The following is a 22,061-nucleotide window of genomic DNA, read 5'->3' as shown; positions in this document are numbered from 1 at the left end:
GGGATGGTTGTGTTGTGCTTGGGGGTGAGCGCAGCTCCAGGAGGAGGAGGAGGAGGAGGAGGAGGAGGAGGAGGTGGAGGAGGAGGGTGACCACCCTCACCCCAGCTCTGGATTAAACCACAGTCTTCCTTCAGGGCTTCAGAGCAGATTGAGCAAGACGTGTTTAATACTAATCTGTAAAATTCTTGGCTCAGTTTACACACATCACAAAGCCAGTTCTGTCTCTGTTGCTTGTTGTCTCTGGTAAAGAAGTGGCAGTGGAACAATAACCAACCAATCAGCCAACCAACCAATATAATCAACCACTGTAGAGGTACCAGAGGAAGATGTGGCCTGGAAGGTCATGATTATGTGCAACACTCATGACAGGTCAAGTAGAAACGAGCTCTTAAAATAAACTGTTGTGTAACTGTGCTGTTACGTGTGGAATCTGAGGAGGAAATGAATTAACCATGGAAATCAGAACATTTATATTACAAATCACACATTTATCAGAAGAAAAAAGAAAGACAGACTTTCAATATAGGAAATTTAGATGATTTATTAATTAATCTTTGCTATATAATAAAAATTTTTGCTTGTATACTTATTTATAGAAGAATTATTTTCTCCAACATGAACAAGGAGGCGAAGTTAGGGAAACCTTTTATTCTCTTTTTTTTTAATAGCAAGAAACTTGCAACAAATGACTCCATGGTAATTCATCTATAACGGAAAAGGAACAGATTTCTTTCCTTGTCAGTCATTAATTTTAAAAAGTATTTTATCTTGGAGAGCAAGGAACTAGTAAAAATTGACACAAAGTTTTTTATATTTAGATGCCTTATTATTTTAAAGGGCACAATAATCTTACATCAGGAGGCATTCATGTATTTTACACCTCTTCCAGATCTGTGTCTAACTGGTGCTTTTAATGACTTCTATTATTCTTGAAGAACATAAAGAGCTGCTGGAGAAATCTATTCACAGTCACAAGAAAAAAATTTCTGCATTAATTTAACTTTATGTTGGTCTAAACTTAATAAACTAACTTATTAAGTCCAGCTGATAAACCATTTCTGAATAGGAGGCAAATAGTTACTGAAGGAGTATGAAAGTACAATAATGAGATAAAGATGTCAAAACACCCCACCCAAAAACAGCCTAGGAAGCCAAACTTTGAGAGTATTGAACAGACCATAGAAAAGGATTGAGAATTCAGTGTGAGGATCATATGGGCACAACCATTTAAGTGGTTCTTAAGAGTGAGGGGAGTGAGATCTTACCTTGGAAGCAAATACATTCTTCAGAATTGTTTAAGAGATTTGACTTGGCCATGAAAGTACTTTTGGGGGGTTTTAGTAAAGGTGCAAAAAAAAAGCTAAATAAAATTCCCGGCTAATTTATACAACTAGATCATTCTGGAAACTTCTAAAATGCCAAGGAATATGTAGGTGGGGCTTTTTTAACAAAATGTATTAACTTTTTACCTCTTGTTCAAGAAACCTGAGTTTGGAGTCTGCCACATTACTGCTTTAGTCCTACCTTGGTTTCTTGTAATTCAGCTACATGCAGGTTCTGTTTGACAGAGTTTTAAAAATTTTATTATAATAAGTCCGATGCTGGACTTGCATTCAAAATGACCAGAATGCACTGAAAGCAGGTCATTAATCTGAAACAATGAGAAGTTAAAAAGTCCTTGAAACTTCCTTTGCTGTGAATAAGAAACATGGGTTTCAACCCTCTCAGCCTATAAAGTGTCCATTCTCAGTCTGTATAATTAATAGTCAAATGTACCCATGGAAGAAAGTTCCCTGAAGCTGCACAGTTGTGTAATTTTGATGAAACATAGAGATTTTCTCTTACTGTGCCTCCTTTTTTTAAAGGATAAAATGTCATAGAGAAAATTTCCTCATTTCACATCTCAACTTCCCAAGTTTTTCAGGCAACTGGTTATAGCTGGGAGAAGCTGCTTTGTCCTGGTTTTCTTTGCTCTTACTCAGTTGAAGCTCCTTAAGGTCATAATAATGTTTTTTTTAAAGGAAGAAAACTAAACATCTAGGAACTGAAAATGCATTTAATTATAGATAAAACTTTGGCAGGACTTAATTCATCGAGGGAAAGTTTTAGATATCACAGTTAAGAAGTTGGAGGACTTACATTTGTGCTTCAGTGTTGTCTGTGTTCCATCTTAGGCATGACAAAGTTATGTGTCGTATTTTTGGACTTTTCATATGAAATATGATGAAGATATGTGTTAATTAGATGTCAGTAAAAATATGGATGCAGAACTGTGCACTTCATGCAGAGCAACTTATCAGCTCTTGCCACTGACATACATAATTTTCATTTCCACTTTTTGTACACTGGCTATTGGATACAATGTTGACTTCTGAATTAAAGCATAAAAAAGAATGAAATACTTTTCACTGCTGGCTTGGTTTCTTGGGGTGGTTTTTCCCCTGTTGTTGCTGTTCACTGTTTGCAAGTTTTTAATTGTAAAAGATGCTGTAGATGGAGTTTTTCTCCTTAGCACTGCTGTCCTATTTTCCCCATCATATCCCCAGGGGATCTAACATGAGTTTAAGTAAGTCCATTTTTTCTCGACTGACAGAACAAATGTTCAGATGCTTTAAAATTTAAAGAGCAAAATGTAGGGATGGATAAATTAGCTCAGAAGAGGTAGGAAATTCCCATTCAAACCAAATTCTTTGGGTTTGTTTGCTAGCTTAATTCTGGTGGCTTTTGTTTGCTTTTAATTTCCCATAAGGATGTTACATAGTGAGAGCTTGGCGTTCCCAATATCCTTCACTGTACCTAAAAGGAAAGACCTCCAATGTGTCATAAGTGTGCCAGTGAATCCACTTATGTGCATAAGGCCTTTTGCACGAAAATTATTTTCATGGCACGAAATTTAATGTTCATTAATATTCATGAGGTAACATAGTTGCCCTGGGTATATTAAAGAATATTGTCCTTTGCATTTCGTGTTGAAAAAGAGACATTTGAGAGTTGCCACAGTAAAAAGTTTGGTAGGTGTACAAAGCAGCTCAGAAAGTCCAAAAGCGAGTTACTAAAGATATTTAGGTGCATTTTCTGTCCTATTTAGTTTGAAATGTCTTATATAGAAAAAATACAGTGAGAGTCATTATTGAAGTTCAGTGTGGTGTTGTGCCTAAGGATTGAGCCTTCAAGTGGTCTAAGATCCATATTCTTGCATGGAATAACTTGAAATTTGCTCTAAGTGACATTACTGATGCAAAATTGGGTGTCATTTGGGGATAAAAAGAGTCAAAGATATTTTGAGAATGACATTTTAACATGGTCCAAACTTTGTTGCACCCACCAAGGACTCAAACTACGGTTCTCATGTCTCCCAGTCCTTCCAGTCCTTGGCAGTGACTGTAGCTAGAAATGAGTGTTTTCCAAAGTGATCTGACTCAGATCCAGCCTGTGCCGTGACAACCTTTGGTGCGTTTGGAATTACCTGCCGAGCCGCAGCTGCCCCTGGATGCAGGTACGCGGTGTCTGGGAGGATTTGGAGGAGCGGCAGCAGCAGCGGCGCAGTCGGAGCGCGTGAGATCAGCACATCCCGGGCTTTGCTGCATCCCTGCCCACATCTCCAGCGAGCATTGCCCCACAGCTTGAGATCTGTGGTCCCCACGCTTGGATCTCCTCATGGCTTGAGCCTGGCGCCTTCCACTCCTCAAGGAAATCAGTGTGTCGGGAGAAGTTTCTGACTTCTCGCGTAGCAGCAGCGGCTGCCAGACGGAGCCTCTGGGCATCATTCCCCGCGCGCCCTCAGGGTGCCCCGCGGAGGGGCAGCAAGATTAAAAACCACAAGAAACACCCCCAAAGAAATGGAGTACGCGGGGAGCGGCGCTGGCTGAGGGGGCTGACAGGACACCAAAACGCAAGTATCGCCCTGTCCCCGCGGGTTCCGCGGCACCGCCGGGGGGGACGGGCGGGGGCAGCGCCGGGACCCGCCCGGCGGGAGCGGCCGGGGAAGCGCTGCGGGCAGGGACGGCGGAGCGGGGACAGGGGGCGGCCCAGGAGGTGCCTGTGCCAGCGGGGGGGCGGCTCCCCGGCCCGGCCCTCCCGGGGATCGCGGCGGCGGCGGAGGCGGCCGGTGTCGCCCCGCGGAATCCGCGGGTGTCGCGGCGCTGCCCCGTCCGAGGGACCGGCGCTGGGGCTGCTCCTCCTGGCAGGTGACTCGGGGATGGCGGTGGGGGGTGGCCATGGCCAAGGGAACCCCTCGGAGCGCTCCCCTGAGTTTGGGGAGCTGGGCGCATCCCGCCCGCATGCCGGGGCTGAGAGGCGGGAAGAGTCAGCCGGCTGGAATGGCCAGGCTGGACCTCCCGCCCGGGCTGGGGATGGAGCGGTGAGGCGGCACCGGGGGGGATGGGGAGGGTGGGGATGAGGGGAGGGTGTGGGCTGGACTGGCCGGGACAGATGGACCCCCCGTAGTGGGAGGGGGCGGAGGGGGCTGGAAGACTGGGTGGGGGTGCAAGGACAGCCTGACTTTTCGCACGGAAGGAAGAGGGCAGGATTTAAGCAAGGATGTAGGGAATGCTGAATCCTCGCTCAAAGCAGAGCGACCTTCCCTCACGCTATATACCTACGAGCGGCACGATGAGGTAGGAGAGAGAAACATGATGGGAGCAGGAATAGAGGGAAAGTCCTGAGGGCCTCGTGGAGTAGTAAAAGCAGTGGGAATTGAGTCAGCTGTTGGCACGTTTACTCCAAAACCCCTGTCTAAGCAGTACAAGTCACAAAACCTCCCTGCAAGTGACTGAATGCACGAGTAAATTTATTCTTCTAAAAGTTTCTACATCCTTTCTTCTTTTACACCTTCCCTTTCTCCTTTCCCGTTCTCTTGGCTCTGTTAAAGTCCTCTCAGAATAACCTGCCTTGTTGAAGGGCTCTCTGTCAGGGGAGGAAAAAAAAGTCCTTAAAAACAAACGCTATCTTTGTTTAAAACTATTTGTGGATCAAGGTTGTGACTTAACTGTGAAGCAACATGGCTCCCCTTTGCTTATATTAAAAACACAATAACACATTAAAAAATCGAAGCCTTGGGAGTTAACTAGGCTGAAATGCAATTCAGCAGTGTGAGACTTTAATGTAGGTTTTACAGTACCTCATCTCTCTTGTGAATAAATATATAATTAGTGGTAGGGCTTTTTGCTGCTTTTCTTTTTGTGTGTTATTTGAAGAAATTCTTCAGGGTAGAGGTTGTAATTGATAATACTTCTAATCTTTGTCACTCTCTTCCTGAGGTCTGTAGCTATATCTTAAGTGTTTATGGTATGCCATGTTATTTTATTGGTACAGAATGTTATTTTAAGACTGGTTGTGTGTTGGTGAGTGCATTAGATTTCTTGTAGACGTGGCTGAATTAGACTTGTGATTGCCTAATTACCCTTGATTGCGAAGAATGAGAATCAATAAACAGTGTCGTCCTCCCAGTCTCATGCTTCTGTTGTAGTACATTTGTATCATCCAGCACAGCATGGCCTTAATCTGCTTGTCATTGTGGAACAAATAATAGGGAATTGCACACAGCGCTGCAACACCTGAGGGAATTCGTGGATGAAGCAGCAGTGGCTGTTGTCTGGTCTACCTGGAGCAGGGTCTTTCAGCTTAGTGAGGTGCTCATGAACACCCCACCTCCTGCCTGCAGTGGGAAACTGGGAGAACTTCCACATGCAGCAAGAACAGGCTGGATGGTGCTCTGAGTAACCTGGTCTAGTGCAAGGTGCCCCTGCCCATGGCAGGGGGGTTGGAACTGGATGATCTTTAAGTTCCTTCTCAACCTGGACCTTTCTGTGATTCCATGATCCACCAGTTTAAATGCCAAGACAGCAAGAGAATGGGTTAAAGTATGGATCCACCCTTTCCAGGTTTCTGTTCCGAAGTGAGCTGGAGAACCTGATGGTAAATTTTTGGATCTGTGCTGGATACCACAGCAGGAGTTTTCAGGCTTGGGCATGGATGTGAGTGGAAGTTGACAGGTCCTCAGCATCTCTGAAATGTAGTGAGGACACCAGACATCTATGTGCATTTCAGAGCCAAGACACTGAAGTCCCAGGTGTCCTCTTGGATGTCATAGTACATTAACTTTGCCCATATCTTCTATATGAAAAATTCAAGGACTCCAATTAGACCAAATATATGAATCCTTCAGAAATCAAATGATAGCTCAAGCAGAGGGTAGGGAAACAGATTCTGTCAGTGGCAGGAGGGGATGAGCAGGTTTGCCAGGTCTCAGTTTGGAGAAACGCTCCTGGTCTTCTAGAAGGATGCAAAATGACCTCAAAAGGCTCTTGCTGATTAGTGGCAATGCTTTTCCCAGTCCCAAATTTGATGGCATATATGAGCTTACATTTATTAAGTATAAGCACTCCCCAGGCATTTGCAATGATTTTCTGCAGTGCCTCCAAACTACAGTGCAACTTTGGTATTTCATTTCTAGCCACAGTTGGTTGGTTTAGAAGAATTAAACTGAAAAAAGTAGCAGCCGAATTTAGGTAGGCAGGCTTGAAAACTGGCCATATGCAGCATTATTCCCGCACACCTTTTCCAGGTGTCTTGCTGTAAATTAGAATTAAAAGCTCATGAAGATACATCTGAGAGTCAGGGCCATCTGACAGATTCTTTCATTGGCTGTGACTGGGTTATTTGTGTTTCATTCCACGGCACTCATGCTTTTCCCCTGCTGGTAGGTTCAGAAAATATAATTTTTAGTTTCTTCAGGTTGATTATCCCCTGTCTCTCTTCCAGCTTTTCTCTTTTCCCCCACATTTGTTCTTTTCTGTCTCAGCTGAGATTATTCAAGTTTTCTGTTTAGCTTATGGATTTCTCAGCTGCTGCAGCCCCTGCGTTACTTCTTAGACTCTCCACTTAGAAATATCCCTCTTTCTCACTGTGGGCTGCTCACATCTGGTGGCCAAAACACTTTCTGAGTAGTTTGCATCTTGGAAATAACACTTCTCCTCCTTGCACTGTATTCCTGGAGTGGATGGTCCTGTAGGACGTGCGTCAGGTGAGGTGTCTGTCAGATATCTGGGATGCGAGGAAGGCAGAGGGCTGGGAGCTGTGGTGCTCCTTCTGCAGCTCAGCCCAAAGAAGACAAAGTGAATTATGCAAGAGACTTGATCAAATTTCTTTCTTAAGTTTCATTGGCAGACTTCAGTTTCACAGCTCCTGAGGTCACACTGTTCTGTTTGAGAGTCTGAGGAGCATTCGCAGTGTAACAGAACTGTGAGTTTCCAGAGAAGCCCCTCAGAGCCCCAACATGACGTAGGTTTTCCCATCGAACTAGTTTCTCATTAATTAAAAAAGTATTCACCTTGGATAGCATGAACTCTTTGAGGAGGATAGTGGAGACAAGTTATTTATCTTCAGCCTTTAATCCCTTTTTTTTTGACCTTTGCTTATTTCTTCCATGTTAGTTATTCATGTCTCTTGCATATCCGAAGCATCTTTGCTGGAACCTGCAGGAGGATCATTGCTCTATTTTCTAACTTCTCAATCTTGTCCTAATCAAAAATGTAAATACATGCATAGTGATTTGCATGTCATTAACTTCCAAAAAACACTGTCATGCTAAAATCAATGATTTTTGGAATCCAATTTTCCTGCCTGCCTGAGAATTAGCACCTGGAATTCATGAACCAAGAACTCTGAAAATATGAACTGCTTTCAGCACTGCTGTTTACCTTCTTTTTTTCAGTTCGTCCAGGGAAGAACATTAATTTAAAAATAGGGTGGTGGTGATTTTTCTTACCAGTTTCTTTCTTCAGTCTTCATACTTCAACAGAAAGTTTCGTTGCTTTTTTTAAAATTTAACAATGAGTAAAGTTAGCATGGCATAAACTCATTGTACACTCATTTTTCTCAGTGAAAATTCTCATTGTGACAATTTATGAACACAGCATCTAACACATACCAGGAATTTATGGGAAAATACTTGTGAACAAGAACTTTGAGATTTCAAGGAATACAGGGAAACCAGGAGAAAATAATGTCATTGGGGCAGGGCTGGCAGTGAAGCTGCCCCTGAATTTCGGTTTCCTTGGCACAGAGCTTTGTGTACCAGCTGAAAGATCAGGCTGGGAACCTGTGTGGAGCAATCAGCAGACAAGGATACGACACGGGCGCTTTGCCAGCAGTTTACATGAGTGGCTTTGCTCGTGACAGGGTTGCTGAGAATAAGAATTCCTGGGTTTTCACTTGTGGAGGTGATTGCCACTGACATCTCAGGGATGCTGAGTGTGTGGGTTTGACAGAGTTGTTCTATCTTTAAGAATAAGCAGATGAGATTTAATTCCTGTTAAAAACCTGAGGTCTGAAATGAGCCTTTGATACGCTTCACTTGCCCAGGACTCTGGGCTTGTTTTAATAGGCTGCCTTCAAGTCAGTGAGTCTGTAAGCCGGCTCAGGGTTACTCTGGATCAGATGCCAGAGCCTATAAGGGCTCTCCCTCTCTGAAAACTCTCACAGTCTTTGAAGACAGGATTATCAGCAGTGCTGGAAATGCCCTGTGCTGCTGGAGTGTGTTACACTGTGGTTAGAAAGGCACATTCTGCACCCCTGGGTAGCAAACAGAAAGGGCCACTGCTATTGATAATTCAGTGTAGCAACTTTAAAGTGTCTTTTCTTTAAGGAAGGAGGGGAAAACAGTGTGCAACAGTTCTCTTGATGCAAATAAAAGATATACTTCTAAATGGTGAGATAAAATGTAAGGCAAACTGTGGATCAGATTTAAGTTCCAACTATTTTTGAAAAACCATCTTGCTTTCTATGCTGGAACACATTTAGCTGTGTGATGTCTGAGAAATGGCAGCTGTATTTCCCATTCAGCATTGTTTCTAATGAGTTTCTGTATTAAAAGGTGTTTGATCTCTCACTTAGAAAAACACAAACAAACCATTTTTTAAGCAACCATCTAAGTCTTTAGAAACCAGCTGTGTCTCTGATGGAAAGAAGCACATCATGTTCACTCTTGAGCATGTGTTCTCTTGTTGTAGCATGTGGGAATGTGCACTGGGAGCATCCTGTGAGGATCTTGACAGATGTGCATGGTTGAGCAATAGGATGTTTAGTGCTCAACTATGCAATAAGTGATGTGCCAGCAACCTTCTTAGAGGCACCAGGGCCTTCATAATTAAATAAAAGAGGCCAGTGGCTATTGTCCTTCCCCAAGGCCAAATGGCACAGCACAGCTCCCTCCATGTGCCTGAGATCATTCCCTTCCAAAACAGGGTGGCAGTGACTAGAATCGCTCCTTCCAAAAAGGAGTGTCAGTGACCAGACTGGCTGTGGGGGATGGAACTGGGGGTCTCTGAGTTGTGCCCATTCATTCACTGTCTGGAATGAACAGGCAAAAAACCATTCCAGTGAGAGTGCAGGAAATGAAACCACATAAACAATCTCTGACCTGTTTTGTTTATTAGTGAATCTGTAGCTGTGATGTTCAGGACCTATGACATCATCCCTCTGAAATTATTATTGCACTTTCATGTAGAAGAGGTGGTCATGTATAATTGGCTTAAACCATTTCATTCCTGTGTTTAGACTATAAATATCCCTGCTTTAGGTTTTGGTAACACCCTGATACTTCCCTTTGTACACCAGCTCATCATTGCAATTTCACATTCATAGTGCATGAGTGCTTTTGTTTAATTAAAATTTACTGACAAAATATCAACAGAGTGAGTTCTTGACAAAATGTGAGAATTGTAATGAGGGTGCAGTTGTTATGGAAATACACTTCTGGAACTAGCATCCTTTCAATTACAAACAGAGGATATTTGTCTGAGGGAGTTTTGGAAGTGAACCTTAGGAAAACAGTTAGTTAGTTAAACAGTATTTTTATATTCATCACAGAAACCAGTTAGTTAAATGGTCTTTTTATGTTCAACACTGAGCTTCTGAAGCTATGAAAACAGTAGTTTAAGCTTTAAATTTAATCACCAGAGTATAACAGAGAATATGTTAAATAGTCTTTAATCTAAATGATTATCAAGATACTCCTCCTTTAAGTTATGCTATCATTTCAATATATATATATATTTTAATCATCCAACTATTCCAGTGAATTTCACCTGTGGATGTAAGAAGAGTCTTTGTATCTTGAATAGTTTGTGACTTCTGCAGATCATCCTTTCTCATTGTTGTATCTCAGGAGTTCACTTTTTTCATTAAGCTGTAAAAGTTGCAGTCAGTCAATTTTCCAGCTGAAGTTCTATGATGTTGACTTAAGTGTGAAAGATTCTTCCCTTCCTGGGAAACATTTTGAAGGTCTTGTCTCGAATTTTTTAGTAAGGAATCTGGACCAATTGTCTTAGTAGCTTGAGGTGTCACTTGGTGTGTTATACAGAAGCTCCAATCTAATTTTTAACCAAAATGCAGGCTTCAATTAACAAGGCATATAATTAAAGAATTTGAGATCAGACTTTTCTGGGTAAAAAAAGGTGGAATGAGAAAAACCTGTGCTCAGATCCAATGAACCTCTGGTAGATGAGGGCTGATCACAGAAACTGTGATGTGCAGTAGGTTGGTAGTGAATTTTGTTGATGTCCTTTGTAGGTTGTATTTTGAAAGCAGCTTTTCCACTGGAAGAGAGTGATGTGAACAGGGTGTTTCACTGGAAACCATGCTGTGTTTTGCTTAAGTGACATTTTGATTAAAATTGTTGTATGTTAACACTTTTCCATTTGATGAAAAATGGAGTGTAATAAAAGTTGTGCCCCTTGCCAGCCTCTGGGTTACTCCCAGCTGTCTTTACAGCTTCCATATCAGAAGGAAGAGGAAATTTTAAACTGGCAGGTAACTGACCTGTGGAAATCTTTCACTGGGCCTTTTAGACCAGCTGCTTTCCACTAAAATTCCCCTTCCAGCATGCCATGGCTGTAGGAAGCTCAGTAATTTGGCCAATTATTTTAGTGTACATGCTTGTAGCCATTATTTCTGACAATAGATCTTTATGTACATTATATATGATTCTGGCTGGATGAAACATTTTGTCTCTCTTCAATGTTATCTATCCAATTAGACAATATTCTTATAGGACTTGACTTTGGTGTAGTATATTGTTATTAGCTTTGTTATTGGACATTAATAAGACTGCAGAATGATGCTGCCATCAGTGCAGTGGACTGTGCAATATCTGTCCTCTCTAGGAAATATTAAGATAGGATTTTCTGAAGCATATTATAGCCTGAAAAACATAAACAAGATGATACCTGTTCCTACTACTGCCACTCACACATCCTTCGTTACCTGCTGTCTCTTCTTAGGAGTAATAAAAAGAAATGTTGCCCAATTAATTTTTTTACCTTGATTTGTGGGAGGTTTTGTATTTTTTTCAGTAAGAATATACTGTATTAACTCCCAGAAGCTGGAATTTCTGTGGGAGCAACAGAAGTTGCTGTGTATCCAAAGACCTTAATTGAGCTCATTGCCCCTGTTCAGATTATATCTGAAAAAAGATGAAAAGTTTGAAATGAAACAGAAATTTTTTTGGTAGAAGAGCTTGTCTACCTGTCTACTGCAGGGAATAGCAGGTTATAAGCATGTAATTCCTGTTAGGACCAGCAACATGTGTCAGCTGTGGGTTCCTCAGGGGAGGGATCTGGGTGAGAACTCAAGCAAAGAGATACAGTTTGGGTTTTTTCACTCCTTGTTATAATAGTAAAGCAGGACCAGGAACCAGGACAAAACTGTGGCCTGCACTGAATGGCTTACAGGGCTTTACTACTTTAAAATATATTTAATTTAGGATTGGTTTTGTTTTACGTGACTTCAGTGGTTTAAGTGGTGGACAGAGAATGGTCCTTCTGGAGGGCCTTCTTTCCAGGTGGCTCAGTCACCTTGGCAAGGGTGAAACCTGGTGGGGAAGCCAAGAGCCCTCAGAAATGTAACGCTTTTCCTGATTTTTGCTTTCAGCCCTGTTACATCCACCTGGATCCACTCTCTCCCCATTGGAAAGTCCAAGACCATCAGGACAGAGAAGGGGTCTGCAGACTTGCCCCTGTGGGCACCGACCACTGTACAGACCACTCCCCTTGCGGGCACAAGGTAAGGTCATCCAGGGGGCAGAGAGGCTTCTTACAGGAGGGAAAAGCAATCTCAGGATCAGCACTGAACATCTCTCCTGGCCTTTCACCCCACAGAAGTTGTCTTGCACCTGTGGACCCTGTTTTTCCTCTATTTCTTTCCCTTGGCTGTAAGTCAGAGGTACCCCAGTGCTGTCCTCCATGTGGTTACACCATGTGAGGGACAAGAGCTGGTGACAGAGGCAGCTGTCCCTCTCCTCCTGCAGTCTGACCTTAGTTTTGAGGCTTCCTAAGCCTCCCACTGGTGCTGACACTCGTTGCATTCCATCTTTATGGTTTGTCCTCTCATGTCTGCCAGCTCCCCACCCTGGAACTGAGGTGTTATCTATGGCAATCTGTGTTATCTGGGCTGTTATCTGCGGCAAATACCACAAGCATGACCTGCAAAACTCAACTGAACCCACCTTTTTTCATGTGCTGAAAAAGTGTTATAGAAGAAAAACACGCTGTTTTTTTTTTTTTATATACTCCTGCTGCCTGAACCAGAAAAGTGTGCATTACCTTACCATTGGCATACTTCTTAGCTTTTTACTTTTTAGTAGTGAAGATGACCCTAAATAAATATTTGGAAATGTTATCATGGAACAACTTTTGACAAATGGTGCTTTTTACTCTGGTTTTTCCACTTTTACAGTTAGGTGTGAAAAGTAATGTTTTTGTGTCACTGTGAATGCTACTTGTCAGTCAAGTAAAATGAGTGTGCAGAATAAAGCCATGTGAAATTTTTAGACATTTTAGCATTCTTCTTATGCTTCAAAGCAGAAAAGAGAAAAAGGAGCCTTTTTAAAAGCTCAACTGAAAACTTAAAGATTTTGTTGAAATTTTCTCTCCTGTGGTAATCCACCTGTTTGATATGACTTTTGTCAACAAAACTGGACTAAAACTTTGAGGATTACTTTGAAACCTTCCTCACATGAGACTTCAGATTGACTAAGAAGGTATAAAATTTCATGAAATTAGACTCATCAAACTACTTATTGCTTCCCTTTTTTCAAAGTTCCCTTACTTGCCAAACTAGATGGGACAAAAATACAGTGCCAGTTACTCTGATTGCAGGAGTTTAGCTCTTGGTAACACTTCTAGGAGACAACGCATATGGACTTCTTTTGGTACAGTTTACTCATGCTTATGTTTTTTATTCAGAGTGACAGAATGTTGTGCAGTACAAAATGACATGTGTAGTAATATATTCATTATACTGATATTTATTGATACCTAAGAGTCTATAATTTTAAACTGGAAATAATGTCCTGCTGAGATCCTCAGATATCAGCATTTCCTTGCTGGTCATCTTGAAGTGTGAAATGGTCCTGTGAAGTGTAGTCTAATTAATGGATTTTGGTAATTTATACTGCATATCAGTGTAATCATTACCCCAAGCCTTACTCTACCATGTTGTTGCAATTGTTGGTTTTATTTGTTTCCCTCTTAGCATTTGGCTACAGTTGAACTGTTTATAAAATTACTGTTCAGTATTTCAGCTTCTCTCCAGTCAACTCTTATTTTGAAAATTGCTTTTTCATGTCTCTCACTCTTTTTTAAAATTAAAATCCTGCTTGAACCAGATGGTAGTTTTAGCTTTTCACTTTTGAACTTGGATTTTTTTCCCCTTTTCTTTTATTTTTTGTAGGCAGTTTATTCTATTTTAATCTCTCAGTAAGTAACTACAGATTGTAATATTTTTAAAAGTTTGTAGAATGAGAAGCACCAGATAATAATTCAACTGGTGACCCCAAAAGAGAACAATATTACTTGTTTTCTAGACCTTAATTTATATGCCAGTTGATTGAGATAAGGACTTCAGACCTCCATATTACATCTTTGCTTGAGTAATACAGACATTCTGCAGTGGTGGAATCAGATCCACAGATTCAAACCAACAAGAAAATGAAGGGAAATATGAAAATGAACAAATATTAATTTAAATCCTTCTTTAGACCTTTTTCCACTGTGTGTGTGGAGTCACATCAGTGGGAAAACTTGGGTCCCCTTGGGTACTTGTAGCTGATGCAAGTTCCTGATTTCCTAAATATCTTATGTTTCAGTGTGCTCAGTTCACACAGATTAATTTCATCAGTTTCTCACAAACTATAGACAAATGCTGCATTGATAGTTGCAAATCTATACAAAAATGCTTGTGCTTCAGAACACCTGGAGGTATTAAACAGGTTCTGTAGGGAACAGAGGGTTTGCCTTGAAACCTGTCTACCTGTAAACTAAAAATGGAATGTAAAAAACCCAAACCAAACCAGAGCTGGAGAAAGTAATCAGTATATACAGTCCTGCTGTAATAAAATATGGGCATCATTTTGCTGCTTCAAACCATGGCAATGTTCCATATAAATGAATTAATAAACTCCCATGAGATATTTGAATACTATCTTGCATTTAGAAAAACAGTCATGTAACCACTGAATAGAGTTTATTAGGTAACCAGAAAATTCCTCCTCTGATTTCTGGATGTGGATCATTTAATTAATGGGCTGTCTGATAATGTGGTCACACCTTTAAGTCAGGCTTTCTTAAAAAGGACAGAGTGTAACAAATTCCTGGCAGCCTCACTGAATTATAGCACTTTCAGAAGTCACTAAGCCAGTTAAGAAATATCCAAGGTGCACTGATCAGTTGTTTAGTCAGTTAATGCCAACAGGATGTCGGTGTTCCCTGGCTGGGAACATTCGCAGATGGTGGGATCGGTGGTATTGTCTCTTCTGGCAATATATAAAACTCACTGGAACTCTTGAAATTACCTTTCTATGTGTTTCTCTTCCATTGTGAAAGAATGTGTTGCCCCAAGGACTGTTCAGTGAGGTCTCCTAAACATCATCATTAAGGTGGTGCTTAGGCTTCTGTAAAGAAAAGAGTGTGGTGGCCTAAGGACAGTTGTGAAAAGGTTGAAAAGAAATCTGTTTCAAACAATCCCAAAATCAGGCATTAGTAAGGTACAAGGTTTTTGTGTCATACATTTAAACTCCATATAAGAGCAGGATGCAGAAGAGTTTCTGCTTGCTGACTTTTTTTTTTAGTTCCACCAAAGTAAATGTTATTTCAGTTCTGCTGGCATACTCCTGAATCATAGAATCATAGAATCAGATGGGTTGGAAAGGACCTCTGAGATCATCAAGTCCAACCCTTGATCCAACACTGCTGTGGTTACCAGACCATGGCACTAAGTGCCATGTCCAGCCTCATCTTAAAAACCTCCAGGGACGGAGAATCCACCACTTCCCTGGGCAGCCCATTCCAGTGCCTGATTACCCTCTCTGGAAAGAATTTCTTTCTAATATCTAACCTAAACGTCCCCTGGCACAGCTTAAGGCCATGCCCTCTTGTCCTACTGCTGATTACCTGGGAGAAGAGACCAACCCCCACCTGGCTACAACCTCCTCTCAGGTAGTCGTAGAGAGCGATGAGGTCTCCTCTGAGCCTCCTCTTCTACAAGCTAAACAACCCCAGCTCCCTCAGCCTCTCCTCATAGGACTTGTGTTCAAGTCCCTTCCCCAGCCTTGTTGCTCTTTTCTGGACCTGCTCCAGCCCCTCCATGGCCTTCCTGAACTGAGGGGCCCAGAACTGGACACAGCACTCCAGGGGTGGCCTCACCAGCACTGAGTACAGGGGAAGAATCACCTCCCTGGTCCTGCTGCCACACTGTTCCTGATCCAGGCCAGGATCCATTGGCCTTCTTGGCCACCTGGGCACAGTGCTGGCTCCTGTTCAACTTCCTGTCAATCCAAACTCCCAGGTCCCTTCCTGCCTGGCTGCTCTCCAGCCACTCTGTCCCAGCCTGTAGCGCTGCAGGGGGTTGTTGTGGCCAAAGTGCAGGACCCGGCACTTGGCCTTGTTGAACCTCATCCCGTTGGAACCAACCCAACTCTCCAACCTATCCAGGTCCCTCTACAGAAAGGAAGCTGCAAAGCAAAAAACCAAAAAAACCTCTGACTTTACCTGCTCTGTGTTTCATTTCCTATTTCTTGGTTTGCATTCCAGAGATTGCTGTTGTAAATGTCACTGGTGGCCATAGGATAAGGGAAGTGTAACGGAGCAGAGCCTTTGGTGAAAGTTTTGTCCCTTTCTCAGCACAAATTAAACAGGCAATGAAAAGCAGAGGTTGTAAAATCCTTCAGGCCAGGCAAGGCTGGCAAGGGGAAGGACAGGGCAGTTGTCACTCGGGGCTGGGTGTAGGTGGAAAGAATAGGACTGGTTCCCTGGCAAAAGGACTCAAAGAGAAATGAAGCTGCAAGTCAAACATTTATCATCCTTCAGTCTTTTGGGGCTTATTCTGGCTTAAACTGTGCAAGGAGAAAAGGTGGTGTGAGTTCTAGGACACTGGTTGTAGGGATTGTCACAATGCTGTCCCTTAATAATCAAAAATTCAAGTGTGTTGTAAGTGTAGGGTTGAACAGAGGTGATGAGTGTTGTAATAGGGTGTCAGGTTATTTAGGTTTGAGATGACAAGGAAAATAATTTATTTGAGGTTTGAGAGAAGTATAGACAAAAGTTTGGAAGTCACATGGGAACCATGGAATGACGACATTCTGATACCACTGTGTGGTCCCTCTGCAGCAAAAGGCCACACAGGGTTGTCAGTAACATTGTTTAAAGCAGTTTATAAAGAGCAGTCAATGTGAGTGAAAGTTGTTCTGTTTTTTTGAAAATCTATATTGGATGAGTATGTGATGCTTGAGGAAAGACTTTCACAATATGCCCCATTGTGGCCTCTGGGGGTTGAAGTTTCAGGGGGTTTGTTTAAAGCTCAGTCGTGTAGCTTGTGTGCAGAACAGTTCCTTGGTGAACTCAGGTTGGTACATGATTTGCTTTTGCAGGGTTTTGGGTGCCTGTGTGTCAGCTCTGCCCTGGGGGGCGTGGATTGCATATCAATATCTGCTGTTTCAGGGTATACAAGTTTAATTTCAAAGAATGCTTTAAAAAATTTTCAGAGATCTACATTGTGTTAGGCATGAACAAGTATGTCCTGGGAAGAGAACTGAGGGCATAGTTTTTCTCCTGTGTAAAAAATTAGTGTGACTTAATTCTTAACCAGTGTATATCTCTGCATCTCATGAAGGATGTAGTGGAGTTGGATGAGATACAAAGGGAGAATAAAGGAACCGTGACTTCAGTTTGGAGAGGAGAAGGCTGAGTGCAAAAGAATGGAGGTTTTCAAAACCATGAAGGTGGTGGATTAACTTGGGAACTGTTGTTCATTGAGTTCTGCAACGCGAGAACTAAAAATTGAATTTTTTAGTTGAAATTGGTAAATTGGTTTAAAACATATAAAGTACATTTTTGTACTGTATGGGCTTTGTTGAGTGTGACTACCAAGATGAAACGTATGAAGAGGGTTAGAGTCTTCTTGGAACAATGCAAAAAGATTTCCACTAGTGCTCTCTGAGTAGGACTGGGTTAAACCAAGACCACTACACCTTTATACTGTTGAACTGGGGAGTGTGTCGACCTCAGCCTTGCAGTTCGTTGCTCAGGGTGGTAAGAAAACCTAATTGAAGCTGGCAACAAAGCACTGCCAGCATGATGGTTGTTGGAAGGCACTAAGGAATTGAGTTTTATTTGGAGAGAAGAGAAATTCATTTTTTTTGCCCGCTATGAAGCCATGCCTGGATGGTTAGCAGGTTTTCAGAGCTTCTAGCAACTCCAAAAGTAAACCTTAGTCTACCTCTTAATAGAAGACATTGCATTTCACCTGGGACTTGGACTGATAATGTTGTGTTTTAATCTATTCAAAATATTGTTTGCAAATTGAATGATAGATAATGAGCAGAAATATCCAATTTGCTAATTAAGTTGCTAACAGGTTATTACCAACTGATTCTGTTTGCCCTTAGTGATGATACATATTTTGGGTTACTTGCTATTGTCAATATTAATGAGGCACAGAAGATACTCATCTGATCTGTCCTCTGAAGGATCTTCCAGTTTTTCTGGGATTTGTGATGTTACAGTGTTCATAACAGCAATAAGAAAGTATAATCATATGACTTGTTGGAGCTGAGATGCTGTGTGACATCCCCTCACACCACACGGCTGTCGAGGAGGGTGGAGGTGGGAGATGGAGACACACAGACAAGATTTGCAGTGCCAGGTATGGCCAAACTGGACCCTTTCAAGACAGGGTAAAAGTAGGGCCAGGACCTGCATTTCACATATTTGTGACATGATTTAATATCTTTGATTTTGTTCTTTATTTCTTTCCTAATGTTCTTGTGTAAAACTGACATTTGCAAAATACTGTCTTTCTTGAATGGCATTAATTAGCTCAACTTCAATTGCTGTGTGTTTAGGATTGGTTTTGCCCCTGTCACTTCATATTAATCAACTTTATATTCTATCTTCTATTTTCTTACCCAGTCATCACTTTCTCCTGCTGTTCCCTGCTGCCATCTTCTTTCCTCCCTTTGGATTTCTCCTAGGCCCTGTTGAAAGTTAAGCTGGAAACACTCAGAGAGTGATGTAAGTTTTGGTATTTGATGCAGCTCCACAGACTCGTGGTTCTTTCCCTGGAGGAGGTAGCTTTTGGGAATCCCCAAGCTCAGAATGGTTGTAGTACTCTATGCATTAATACCAATAGTGGCTTTTACAGCTATTTTGTACCTTCCTGCTTTTATTTATTTATTTCACATAATCAGAAAAGCGCACACTGTCACCTGGAGGTTAAAGAATTGCTTAGTGGAAGCCAGATACATCTTTCAGCAAATGAGTGGTTTATATTTCACACTCACCAATGTGCTCTTTGCAGTTCTACTACTTTTTTTTTCCTTTCCCCTCCCCGCCCCCTCCCCCCCGTGGTGCACCTTGGAATTGTATCTCGGGTCAGAGTGACATTGTGTAGCATTAACTTTGCTTAATTCCTGACAGACACACACCTTGTCTTTTCAGGATGAGGAAGAGAAGTGTTTCTGACTGAGGCTGCATATGAATAAAAGTACTGTTTTTCAAGGTAACAGTCACTCAAACAGAAGCTGCAACTGTATGAATATTTGAATTCACTTAACAGTCTTTGGGGCATATTAACATTTATTTTTTCAGCATGGAATGGCAGTTCTCCACACAGCAATCTACATATTTGTAGGGCTGGTCTAGGGCTGGACACTCTTATCAGCTGAGTGTCTTTTTATAAGTGTGTATGGCTTTTTCAATACCTCAATTTTGGGGGATAAATTTTCTTAGTATTGTATTATTTCATAGTATTTATGGTGTTAAGCAAACTGCTTTGTGGATAACAAAACTAGGTCATATGTTTAGGACAAGACTGACTAATGTATTTATTGGCTGAGAAAACCAGGGAAGGGAACAAACTGTGACTAGAAGAAACTCAGGACAAAGGGCAGAGTGACCCATATTTGAAAGCTGGAGAAAAATGTATGTGCTTTCTTTAATTGTATTTACACTTTGTATATTCTACACAGAGCCAAGTTCGAAAAAACTGAAGACCTTAAATTACATTGACGCTGTGAGTAAGGATAAGTGCTGAATAAATCCCCTATGGAAGGAATAGTTGATATTCTATTTAATAGATCTTTACTGGAAAATCCAAACAAATAAATTGATGCCTGGTGTAACACTGTTTCCTGCAATATGTTATGTGAGCAAGGAATTTATATCCTTGGCTCAGATGCTTTGTTGATATTAATAAATGAAGTTCCACTAATGTGCTAAATACCTTTATGGTGATTTAGGGAAGGGAGAGCACTTTTCGCTTCTCCACAGAACCCAAGTCATCAACCTTAAATTCAGTATTTGGATAATAAATGGGCCAAGTCATTATGTGTGGTATACATATAACTAGGAAAAAGCCAAACTAGGCTTTTTTTGAGAAAACGATTGCAATCCACTTGGAGGTACAGCTACACAGCGGGGAGATGGATGGGGACAAAGCGGCCTGACAGAACCCAGAGCCAGTACAACAAACAGCCTTATTGCAGAGAGTAAAACCAGTGCATCACTGGCACACCAGTCCAGATCTCATGTCTTAGGACTGGACATGTCATGCAAACACAGGTGACAGACACTCTCAGAGATAATGTGTTTTGTGAGGGGCAGTCAATATGACACTGCTGTGGCTCATGGATGCTCAGCTGGAGACAGCTCAAGTCAAGTGTCCTTTCCATAAAATGTCAGGAGCTGCCTTCTTAGGGGCTTCTTTTCCTGCTGTAATTCTTCTGTAATGAAAATTTCCGTGTATTTTCAGCAAAGGTAAATAAACGTTGCATAATTTGGTTGATTGGCGTGGGGTTTTATTTGCCTGGCTTGAGAACTCCAGTAGGATTTGTGTACATCTGTCAATTTTATTCTCTTTTCTCCCATCCCTTTATCAGAGATGTGTTTGCCTGGGAGCAGTGACTTCCCTGGGGGTGGTGGGTAGTTAACGTGACTCAAAATTCATACCTGATTTTTTAAAACTCGGATTGTGATCTTAATGCATTGCTTGCATGTGCTTAAATGTGCAGAAAAGGCTTATGAATTTCTAAATTGTAGAAGCTTTTATGTTCTTCCATTTGTTGTGCTTCTAGTTTCATTGAACCTTGGTTGTTGCTATAAGGGAAAGAAGAGAATAGTGTCTGAACTATCCATTTAAAAGACTATGCAATGTCAGTACAGATGCCTCAAATCTGCTCCCACTCTACACATCTGCTGCGTTAAAGCACATAAATCAGTTGTAATATGAGCCTAATCTTATTAAATATTGTCCAATGTATATGGAGATAATCCCATTTAGCTCAAAAATTCATGGGAATGTTTTGGTACTTGCTGTGTCAACTTTAAGTTTCTGTAAACTGTGCTCGTGTTATGAGGCTCATGTTTCCTTGTGGTTTTATTTCCTCACTGGTTCCCTTCCAACTCACCACAAGTAAATCCAGGGCTGGATTAGGAGTCTATGTCCCAGATCTTATTGGTGTCTTCCTGAAATCTGCTACAAGGAAAGCCTCACACCCTACACCTTTAAAGGGCATCCTTCCCTGTACTGTCTCAATGGAATAAAGAAAATGTACCCCTGGTGATATGGGAGAAGCCAAACAACCTGTATTTTGAGAGGCAACACACAAAATTTTTTGTGTTTTTCACTTTCTGTTGCTTATTTTCCTTGTAATTTTCTCCATGAAGAGACTGCTGTGCACCCTCAGATTAATTAAGCCTGATGAGTTTCTTGAGATCACATGTCTACAGCTCTTAACCTTTGTGGCTTGTTGTGTTTATGGTGACTTACTTGCTAAACCTTAATGAAATTTTAAATTAGCACCTATGTTTTCTTTATTATTGAGATGATTGTCATGGTATTTTTACTAAGAACAGTTTAATCTTCCACGACAGGTTGGTATAATTATTTGAAAAGTATTTGACATATATTACACTTTATTGTACATTTCTATGTCCTTTAAATACTGCTAGTGTGATATAAACTGATTTATTCCCTTTGATAACGGCAAATGTTTTTATTAAGAGAATTTTTAACCCAACCCCCCACAGACTAACAATCCTGTCCACTTAGACCAACCTAAATGTGGTACAGATTGGGAATGGATTGACCTGTGTGTTCGCTCCAGTGGAGCTGCAGGCAGGACCTGACAGTGGAATAATTCAGTTGTGGGCAGGTCATCCCTGCACAGGTCAGCCTGGTTTCTCTCCCTTTCATTATTCCATCTTTCATCTCTCTTCACTTAGTGTAGCTCAGCTAACAAAGTTAATAGATTCCCATCTTTCATGGAAATTCCTGTCTTTAAGAGGATGATAAAGAAACAGAGGCTGCAGCTGCCCTGAGTTGTGATTTATAAGTGGGGGCAATGATCTCCCTCCTGCTGTCACAAGTGACAAGTGTTTCCACAACACAGCAGTGATTGTTGAGATGGGACATGTAAATAAAACAGAGCTGTCTGGGCTGCTTAACACAGCAAACACGGCACTCTGCTCCTGGGAGGGGATTCAGACTCTTTCTTCCTTCTAGGTAAC

The 22,061-nt window shown here is 41.6% G+C and overlaps 1 protein-coding gene across 1 annotated transcript in view; it reads left to right on the top strand.

Moving 5' to 3' along the window:
- The first annotated feature begins 3,857 nt into the window (after positions 1–3,857).
- The window catches only part of SHANK2 (SH3 and multiple ankyrin repeat domains 2), a 339,413-nt gene continuing 321,209 nt past the window's right edge, over positions 3,858–22,061 (top strand). The window contains exons 1-2 of the mRNA XM_051776895.1: positions 3,858–4,187; positions 11,932–12,063. The gene's annotated coding sequence lies outside the window, so the exon portion shown is untranslated. The remainder of the gene's footprint in view (positions 4,188–11,931; positions 12,064–22,061) is intronic.

Source organism: Manacus candei, unplaced genomic scaffold (assembly GCF_025592945.1).
Source record: "Manacus candei isolate 608988 ecotype Guabito, Panama unplaced genomic scaffold, ASM2559294v1 h1tg000009l, whole genome shotgun sequence".
Lineage (NCBI taxonomy): Eukaryota > Metazoa > Chordata > Aves > Passeriformes > Pipridae > Manacus > Manacus candei.
This window is presented reverse-complemented; position numbering and strand designations above follow the sequence as displayed.